The sequence below is a fragment of the Ceratosolen solmsi genome, unplaced genomic scaffold (genome assembly GCF_000503995.2).
Source record: "Ceratosolen solmsi marchali unplaced genomic scaffold, CerSol_1.0 scaffold2, whole genome shotgun sequence".
In the NCBI taxonomy this organism is placed as follows: Eukaryota; Metazoa; Arthropoda; class Insecta; order Hymenoptera; family Agaonidae; genus Ceratosolen; species Ceratosolen solmsi.
Window position 1 is genome coordinate 926,571 of NW_011948422.1, and position 11,374 is coordinate 937,944.

The window sequence follows — 11,374 nt, forward strand, 5'->3', positions numbered from 1 at the left end:
TCTCTCGTGCGTGCTTTATGGGAGATAAAGAAAGCAATCTTATAACAACACTCGACGAAGAGGCGCGCGCCTCTAAAACAACATAGACGGTCGCGGTCCATGTGTTCCCTCCCGCGCACGTCTGTCGACGGATTGCCGAAGTTTAAGTGCCCGGCAGATAAGGTTTAAGGTTCGCTCGGTAAATATCGAGTGATCCCCGAGCGTTGTACGAAGATTGCGCAATATAGCGTTTACACAAAGGTGCTATTGAAAACTGAACAGAGGGCCAATCGCACCGCGCATTCATTCGATCAATTCGTTCATTCGTAAGCGGAAACGCGGTCGATTAGTCGATTTTGCTCGGAGCGTCGGGGTGAAGAAGAAGGAGAGAAGAGCCGAGCGCGCGCACCCACACTCACGTAACGAATAACGAACGACGCCGGGTAGATTCCACACGGGTGCTCTCTCTCTCTCTCTCTCTCTCTCTCTCTACTCTCTACTCTCTCTCTCTCTCTACTCTCTCTCTACTCTCTCGCGCACGTGTAAATACACTTCAACGCGATCATTAGTTTCTCGAGCGACAAGTGCAATGATATTTAGTTTTTGAACGAGCCTCGTGTATCGAGCGTCGACTGCCCGATCCACTTTACGAAAATATACTCCATTTCTCTCGCTCCTCTTGCGAGGCTCATTAATCCGACCAGGTATTATTTTTCTTTTTCTTTTTTTTTTAATGTCTCGATGCAATTACGACAATAGAAAGTAGCATTGGCATTGGGCTCTTCTCCATTAAAAGCGTCAATTGTCGCTTAAGGGGAAGAAGCTCTCGTGCATGAAATTTCCTCGCACCGGCAATGAAAGAAAATTATTCCTATAATTGCGGTAATAATGAGTTTCTCTTAGTTCTCCTTCACCTCCACCAAATTCGAGAGGCTCGAAAGTCATAAACTTCGCATAAACGTAATAATACATTAAAGTTGGAGAATTCGGCAGAGTGGACTTTTTTTAGTGTTTTTAGTGATATCTAAAGGGAGAAAAGATGGTGGTCGTTTTCCCGAGCACGAGATCGTGAATATTGACGAGGCGAGCATTTTACTTAGTAATTATCTCAACGTTATTAATAAGAACTGAGCAAATGTGAGTGTACTCGCGCGCTCGTGTAAAGATAAAATATTTGCTTTTACATTAATTGCATTATGAAAGTGCTACATTCTATCGGGATCTTAAGCGCCTCTTAATTCGTTTTAATTCTAGTTGAGCTTTCACTTTAAAGCTGCTGCAAAATGAAACATCAGTCTGACAACTTTTCTGGATAATTTGGAGGCACATTTTAAATAACCAGCACCAGAAGCGCTCAACTTTTAATTACTCGAAATTATTACTTATCTATTTATACCACACCAATAAATTTTCACCATCTCTACTTCGTCACCAATCCCAAACTCTCAAGCACTCGTCGTGGCCCAACCCCCTCTACCCGTAAAAGATAAAAGCTCGAGTCTCGTTATAAGATGTCAAAGTACAATTTGCCGATGAACGAAAATGCATTAGAAAGTTAAAGATTAAAATATCAATTTGGCTAAGTAGAAATAATTAAAATTCATGGGGCTAATTGCCGTAGCTCATCGGCGTTGAAAAATGCCGGCCGCGAAAAAACTCGACCCATTATCCGTAATTGTATTTCGCAAATTATTCCTTCCCGCTGCCATAACGTTCGGGGCCCGAAGCACGATGGACGCAATAAGCTTCACTATAAAAGCATTTCCAAATAATCCCATCCTCAAATCCACATTATTTTTCGCGACAAAGCCGAATGGCTTATCGAGGGCGACACTATGATTAAGTATTGGCTCATCCCCACCCCAGCTGCCAACTAAACCAGTTGAAACATCGTAGGATCGGCGCTCGCAATTACGGCAATCGCGTGTTACCTATTATAATCATGCGTCACCTAAACAGTCGACCCTCCAGATATCAAATCCACTCCCCTACCCGTAACACCACCCTCCCTCCACACACGCACGCACGCACGCACGCACGCACGCACGCACGCACGCACGCACGCACGCACACACGCACGCACCCCTCCCATGCCACCTCGCCAATCCCCACCACAATCAATCCCCTTACACGAACGATCTCGTTTCCCGTTTCCGACGTATCGCAAACAATTTGTGCTCCTTTTCTCCCTGGGGCACCCCCCCCCCCACTCCAGCAATCGCCCATTGACCGTCGCCTCGCTACCTGCACCGCACCGCAACCATTTGGAATATCGCCGATTGGCACCGACGGTTCTCCATCATTAGGCCACTTTCTCTTTCTCGTACCCGCGTCGAGTCACCGGCCACGACCATCCGTTATCTTTATTCTCAGCTGTAAAATTAGTCGGCCGCCAATGAGTGCGAAGTGGAAGCGAATTCTTTTCATTCTACCCAGTCGCCAGTAATTATTCCGGCTTCCGCGGGAATTAAGTTGATTATTTTATGCCGAGGACTTTGTCCGTTTTATCAAACGCAGGTCCCTTGATCGTTCGGCTAATTAATGATGCTTAACGCAACACGTGAAGTATTACGAGCTTATCCCCGAACTTTTCCTATAACGCATTGCGCGCCCGTTGCATTGAAATAAAAGCGATTATAATTAAATAAAGATAACCTTCTCCTTCAAACGAGCATTAATATTCCGTTTATTGATGCACGAATTAATTTACTGACAGTTGCACGAGAATTTATAACACGCAGACTTTTCATTACATGCTGCTTCGTAATAAAGCTGATAAATTAAAACCGAAATAAACAGCTCGCTTATTATATTACGTGTTTATTATTTTCAATAAAAGCATCATTAGATTCAATTTATTATTCTAATTGTGAAAATTAAGTCAACATCGAACGAGATCGCGTAGCGTCCCAATGTATTTCGTGCAGTTTGCTCGACGTTAACAAGGGGGAAAGCAAATTTGAAAATGATGCAGTTACAGTATATTCGAAGCTTTCCGAGCGTATTTCATCCCGTAGATTCGCATTTGGATTTCGTTAGACCTTGCACTAGGTAAATAATAGAAAATCATTTTAATTATCTCACTTTTTTCCCTTTCTTTGCTACTTTTTTTATTCTTTCCCCTCTTTCCATTGCGTTTATTCTTTTCACCAATATAAGCTTTGTGCTTTTCATAAATCTACGCAGCGATATTGCATGATGGTAATCGTTCCTACATTCGCACACTCCGATCGAATTCGGACTATAGAAAATATCGTTATTTATATTCATACCTTCCTCACCCCTCCCTGCCTCGACGCTACTCACCCCTCACCCCTCACCCCTCACCCCTCACCGATCATCCCTCAGCCACTCGCCACCACTCGTCGCGCTCCTTCTATTCCCTGTATTTATTATTCAAATTTATACATATATTAACGACCACACTACGCGGAAGAAATAGTTCTTTGCATTAATTAACGGTTAATAAATATTCCTGGTAGATGAAGGACGATCTCATAATAGTTAAAATATGGAATTTACTGTAAATAACGGGCTCCGATCATTCCAATTAATCAATTGGTTTGCAAAATATATTTCACTCCCGAGGCAAGCGCGATCGCCCTCCAGACCATTCAGGGACCAACCAAAACACGTAATAAATTCATCTGACAATATCTATAAAATTTAGCAAACAAAGCGTAAATTTCACCGATAGGAATCGTAGAATTTTACATCACAACCCAACCAGAGCGCCATCGCCTTGCTTCTTCATTTACCGCTCATTACCTTGGCGAAAAAGCAAGTAACATCGCCATTTACGCTGCCCCTGAATATTACAAAGCCTCGACATTGATCGTAAAGCCTACCCCATACCTCCCCTCCCAATCCCTTCCTAAAATCCGTAAAGGAGTCTCGTTGACAAAGTCGCAGCTGAATTCTTATTACGCGAGCGAGGATGTGGATGACCGGCGATTCTTACCCGAAAGCCTTGTCGTCATGAATAAACTAAAAAAAAAAACAAAAAACCTGCATACCACTGGATCCTCTTGACGGCGGGGCTACGTCAACGGGCAGACGGAAGGTCGGGCACCCCCTCCGAGACCCGGCTTGTGTACACGGCGCGTGTGCGCATCGATCGCCAGCCCCTGTGCGTATTTATTATTAATGCGTTCGCTGCACCGGCTGACAGCGGACCCCGACGCGCCCAGACGCTCGTGCTCGCGATCTCTTACCTCTCTCTCTCTCTCTCTCTCTCTCTCTCTCTCTCTCTCTCTCTCTCGCTCATGGCCAATCGTCGCGGCGGGCCAATCGTCGCGGCGCCCCACGTACGCGAGCACGACTCCACCGCGGGCCAAGTTGATTAGAGGTGATTTCGAGGCGGATGTCGTATCGAGTCGAGGCTGCTTTCGCCGTGAGGGATGCACCGTCGGATTACAAGTGCGAATTAGCTGCTGCCCATTCGGCCAGGATTTGGGTTTGTAAAATGTCGCCTCGTTTTTAGTCCTGCGTGTTGAGTTTGAGCGATAAAGCGTTTGGGAAGAGGGTGGCGAGCGTACCTTTAAATAAAAAATTTAAGCGTTCTTTACGAGGGAATAAGTCCTTTTCTATCCCCGTATTTTGCGCAATTTCAATTTATATTCATTAATTCGCTTCGTACGTACGTCGGTCGCAAAAATAAATCTCCTGTGAAGCTTCGTTCTCGGTATAGGGAATTTTATAATTAAAATGACCGATCGATAAAGTCTAATTCAATGCGCGATCGACAATAATGTAAAAAATACATTGTTCCTTTTTTTATGTAAATTAGATATTGTTTAGGAATAATAGATTCGTTGGATTTTTTAATGTAAACCTTTTGGGCTTTGGATTTTTTAATTTTCTACGAATTGGATTTTTCCGACCAGTTTGTGCGCAAAATAAGTGGACGTAAGAAGTAGAAATGCTTTTGTCACAAATATTTATAGGACTACGAGAGAAAGATTTAGTCGATGATTACAATTGGCGTAATTATGATATATTTTCAAAAAATATATTGCCACAAGTCCATCGATAGTTCCTTAATGATTAAAACCTTAAATTATCCTTGAATTATTGTCCTTTATTATTGTTCATTCGTCAAAAGTATAACATTATTTATTATGAAAATTTTCATTCGATAGTCCAATTAGCAATCATGATTTTCATCACAGACTTTTAATAAAACCTGCTGTGATTTTCAACTCTTTAACAGCCTCGACATACTGCAGAGTTACGATTTATTATACATTGTTGAAGAAGTATTAATGAGACTTTATTGTTCTTACTTAAAGTTATCTTTATTAACTGCCCTGAAAAATTGCTTCTTCGCTATTACGCAGCTGTACATGCCAGGATATAGATAATAAAAAACTGAAGCTTTGTAATCGCCTCGATGGTGAATGAAATTTTGTTAAACAAATATAATTGTAAAATTGTAAATCTCATAAATGGATTTTACGATGAATTTTACGATTAAATTTCCTTATTTATTTAAAGCCATAATTACACAGACTCGATAATAAGTTTAGATGAAGCTTGCTCGTCCGAGTCGCAAAAGAATGTACGTCAATATCTCACAGAGTATAAATAATTAATAGATATTGCCAAGTGCACTTTGTTGTAATTAAACTGAATCGCAATTAAAGAAATTGAATTTAATTTAAATTATTATTGACCATTGATTGAGCAATTGCGTTACATTAGTTAGTCTCAAACTCAATACCACCAAAGCTCTGACAAATAATCAAGAAGATCGTAAAGTGAGTATACAAACGTGCTTTACACATTTTAAATAAAACGTATTACTTTTATCCACCTATAGTCTTAATAATTATTGCTCTTACGTCTATGTTTTCTAATTGCATATTACAAATTTATTACTTTTAATGGAAACTCGCACAAACAGGCGCACAACACGCTCTAATTAATTAAATGGAATAATGTGATTGGTGGAAAAGAAAAAATTTTTTTTTATGGCTTATTTTTTTATCCTTTTTAAAGTCATTCTGTTTAGTAAATCTTGTTGTCTTGGGAGGAGCACAATTGACCTCTCGGAGTAACGCAAAGAAACTCAGTAAACAACACTTTTAAATTAGATCATTCGGTAATGGTTAATCGATAATAACGTTTTCAAGGCGTTTCACACCATTGGGAACAATATTGGCAACAATGACATATAATATTAAATTGAAAGCCGATGTATAATCAGGCGTTTTTATCTCCTGATATTATATTATACTCTGATTATATATTATAAGAGCCTCTGTATGCATATATAAAAGACAAGGAAATTTTTATTTTATAACCCTCTGCCCTAAGACGCAATATGCTTGGCCTATATAAAGTAGTACAAGCGAAATTTTTACAATAAAAATAAAGTTACGTGCAACATAATCCCCACATGTGCCCATAGAGCAATGACAAGAAAAGGGGGGGGGGAAAGAAAAGATTACGAGTATACGAGAAGCTACTATTTAATACGACAGCTTTAAAGTGAAGAGAAAAAAGAGAGAAATGAAAAGGAGGAGAAAAAATAAAATATTAGGGGAAGACAAAGGGAAGAAATACGGCCAACCACTCATGCCGACGTCCATCGTCGAGCGTAAAATTGTCAAAATAGCGATCCTCCGGAGCAGCCGAACGAAGGACTAAAGGACTATAGCGTCGAGGCTAGGGAGCAACCACTCACGAGTCAGCGTAACGAAACTCGCGACAGGAAGGATCAAAACGAATGCGTGCAGCCCGGACGCATAACTAATAAGCGATAAGTAGGGACGAAGCGATGATCGAGAGGTGGGATCGCGACCGCGATAAATCGCCCGTCGATCGGCTCGCGATAAGAGTCGCCACCGTGGAGCGTCACCGTCGGATTCCCAAAATATTTCCCGAGCTCGCCCACGCGCATAGACGAAGGCGGAGAGGCCGCGCAGTCGGCGATACAAATGACCGATCGGACCACCGCTGTTCCCCCGTTGAATTACATAAACAATCGGTGGGTTAGCATCGGCAGATGACGCGGAAGATCGGGCAAAGGATAACCGAAGGAGGAGGCACATGTGCAGGGACCTGATCCCGGCTAATTTATATATGGGCTCCCGGCGGGACGTAAGTCCGACCGTATGGAGTGACAATTTTTCCCGGGATCGTCTAACCTCGTCCTCCTTGTCTTCCTCGTCTATTTCGTCCTCGTCCTCGTCCTCGTCCTCGTCCTCGTCCTCGTCCTCGTTCTCCTCCTCGTCCTCCCGCTCCCTCTCGTTCACATTTTATCCGATTATTATAAGGAGATATTCTTGCTCCTCTTCGTCCCGTCACGGGGTCTTCTCCTCTTAAGGCCGTTTCTTTTCCGTAATTGGCAATTAACGAACCGGGGAGAAAAATCCCGAGCTATAAGCTAAGCTTGGGAAAAATCGCCGAAGGTAGTTTATTGATGCTGTAATTATGGAAACCATATGTTTTTAATGATAAATTCGGGCGGTGGGCGTTATGCTGGGTGGACGGGAAAAACAAACGATACGTTAAGTTTATAGTGATATTAATGTCCAGGCAATTTATAAAGTTCTCCCTGTAGAATGATAACGTTTTACTTATGGTAATGTCGTTGCTTCGTCGAACTAATTTTTTGTTGTTCAGGAGTGCGTGGAGGCAGCATCTGACAAGAAATTAGTTGCGAGTTCGTCCTTTATTGCCACGTCGATTTTCCGCGATTCGAGCTGGCCGATTATGCCGGCCCTTATGTGCATTTGAACAAGTTTAGTAATTTATCGACACATATTAATAGTCAATTTTTACATAAACAGGACCATTAAAGACCACAAAATCCAATATGTGTAGATCGGCCTCGCGTGATTTATTGCTCGACGGGAAGCTGAAATTATTGAAAGTTAATTAAACAATGCCGCTAATGTTTGTACCGCATCGCTAAAGTAGGCATAAAATATGTTTCAAAGGTAAGAACATTCTTGCATTTATACCTTTTCAAATTAAATTAACACTAATCCGACGAGAATACATACAAGTATATGTGCATGAACTTTGCGTTCTCAAACTTCTCTCAAAAACTGGAAATATCACGTTACGGTCAGCGATAAAACAAACATTAGAATATACTATTTTACTTGTTACGTAAGTAGCGAGTGTCGTATAATAGATGCCATTGGCCGCGTCAATGTGACTAATCATCATCCATAAGCCCTGGAATAAAACAATTGATATACAATGCTAAAAGGCCCAATTATCCTCGCAGAAAATGTATTTACATAGGGCTATACGATTACAACGAAAGTATCTTATAAATTGTGATAATAAACTCGGTATTAACCAGTGCACAGTGCATTCGAGACTAAACTAATTTCATTAATTGTCCTCAATGATCAATGTTATTATTTATCTTTAACGGCCAATAAACAATACCGCGAACGAGATAATATTAAAGGAAGTTGCGGATAGAAAATGAAATTCCGAGCTCTCAACTACAGCCTGAAACACTGATTGAAATAAAGCCAAATGGCATATTTGAAATTGCCTTTAGCCTTTACATAACAAACATCCCATAAACTTTGTCGCTCATTCGATTTTCAATTTTAATCTCGTTAAAGTTATGAATGACAATACGTCGTAGGTATATAAGCTACATCCAGCCGGGTCGTCACTTCCCATCCAAGTACTCGAGAGTACATTGCGAGGCCGACGGTGTCCGTAGCTTTCGAGACACTCGACTCCCTTGATGGGCCTCATTTGTACACATATTCGTTCAACCTACATTTATCTACCTGAAGAGCAAGTGCGCATCGCTCCTCCACTAACCTCCTGACCGTTTCGGTCTTTTACACGAGTCAAGCTGTGCCGAAGTTGGGCGGACCGCCACAAATAAATTGCTTTACCTAACCTCCGCTCCCAGCATCACCCGACAAACGTTATTACCCGGTATACACACACGCACACGCACAGAGAGAGAGAGAGAGAGAGAGAGAGAGAGAGAGTCGCGCACGCTGTGTATATAAATACATCGAGAGTTGCACACGATTTTGGAATCGGGGTGAAGTTGATGAAACTGTTATGCGGTCAGACGTAATTTCGGGCCAAGGAACGATGGGCCGAACAAGTCTGACTTGGGAGCGTAAGTGTCGTAACTTTAGTACTAAAAGGCTATAATGCGAAAACTTATTTTTAGATATCGGCGTTGACTTTTTACATCGATACGCGTCGATAAATGAATCATTTACTTTGCTTTATCAACGGGCTGGATAAGGAATTGATTTCCATAAACATCCAACGACTTATGGTAATTTTTAACTAATTTATCTGATGTCTCGGATGTATCGTACATAATGGACCATAAATTTCGTGGAATAAAAGTCATTACTTTTGATTCGCATTGCTGTGCTCTAATGATTATGAAAATTAATGGAAATCAATTTACTAATTTTAATATTGATGATATTATAATTTCACGTTGATGTGTAAACGTAAAATACGAGCGATAAAATTATCGATACTGCGATTATTAATAATGATATCGATGTTGTTATTGTTGTTGTTGTCGTCCTCACAAGCTAAATTAAATTAGATAAAACTTAAGCATTTGTCAAGGAAAAGAAGATCACGATGATGAAGACGGGGACGAAGAAGAAGAAGAAGAGGAGGAGAAAAAAGAAACAGATAGCGATGATGAAAGTAAAAAAAATCTACTAAACGTTAGAGGCTAAACGCATTGTATCCAAATTGCAAATAATCGAAGCACCACTGGCATTTCAAAATAATTCTACAAAATTTCGAAATTGCCGACAATTTGGTCTGCTTAAGTAATATTAAAAAAAACAAAATTTACACTAAAGTTACTTACTTCAAACATGCAGATCAAAGCTTGAAATGTCTTAGAGATTTGAGAAAACTGCTGGAATTTATTGCAATTTCAGATATACAGTTTTAGCTGTTCGGTGTAATTTAATATTTTTTAAACTCCATCGAAGTTTGTTTTAGCTTTGGTACTCTAACTTTGAGAGTTTAATATTTATGAAGATGAAGCGCCTGTAAATAATAATTAAGAAATACTGCTCAAACTTTACTAATCATATAGTTTACTTTACAAAAAGTAGAACAAAGAAAACAGCCAAAAGGGCTCACCCTCGCCATTTTTTCTTATGCACACGCTCATTGTGTGCAAACAAAAGCAGTCGCTTCGAGAAATTAATAATGCATTTAACATTCCAGAATATCGTCTTAAAGTCCCTTTTTACTAGCGAGCAAAGAAATTCAATAAACAGCATTTATCCGAGTAGAGTTACTACTTTTTCTACGCAATTTCCTGTGTGTGCAATAAGTAGCTTTCATGTTGGCCGAGATGTGCAATTTTAATGGTAAATATTTATAATTTAAATCGGCGTCCACGATAATTATTAAAGTTTATAAAATACGATATTTTTTAAATAAATGCAGATAGTAAGATGAGAAGTTTTCGATGCTGTAAAAAGCATGTAATTACCAATGTATAAGTCACCTGGTAAAACAGTTTACATCGGTTAAATTTGTTTATTTGAAATTTTAATTGCTCCCTCAAAATTTTATACCGTGTTTGAGATAATTATAGTTGGTAAACAATATTAAATTTTAAAAACTTTTACAATTCTTGTGTTTATAATAAAACATTTTTGGTTTTTCTTTTGGTTATAAAAATACGTATAAATAATTTGTATAAGTGACAATTTTTTGATAAATATAATGAAATCAATATTTAAATTAATAATATTTATAGTTTCTTGGATACTTCAACTTTTAGGTATATTTAATAATCATAAAATCAAAATCAAAATAAAAAATCATAAATACTTTTATTATTAATTAAACAGACTAGATTAGTAGGATTTTTTCAATAATATATAATTATCGATATATTGTAATAAAAAATTTTTATAATAAATATAATAATAAAAAAATTTTTAAATTCTATAATACAGTCAATTTCACACGTTGTGGAAAGTGAAGAAGTATTCATTTTTATATGACAGACACATCGTTGCATTACATACGCCATACAATGTTAGCAATCTACTTTCAATCTTTTCAATTTCAATTTCAATTATAATTTTCTCCCCATAAGACGCTACAATGGAAAAAATATTTTCCAAATTGGATCTCGCAAATTCTACATATTAAGCTTCTACTTTCTCAATGTACACAATTTGTAAATACAATGGATAATCCTTGTCCCTACTCTATTTGCTTTATAATAGTTGAGCGCCGCAAGGCACTCCAAAATTAAAATAATTAAATTTCACGAATTAATGTAGTTTGAAGTATTTTTAAGAAACTGTCATATTTGGAAAATTAGATTCTCGAGCAGCGCTGCTGTAAGAGACGTCTTTTGGCAAAAGCTGTAAATACTTGAAAACAATTTAAA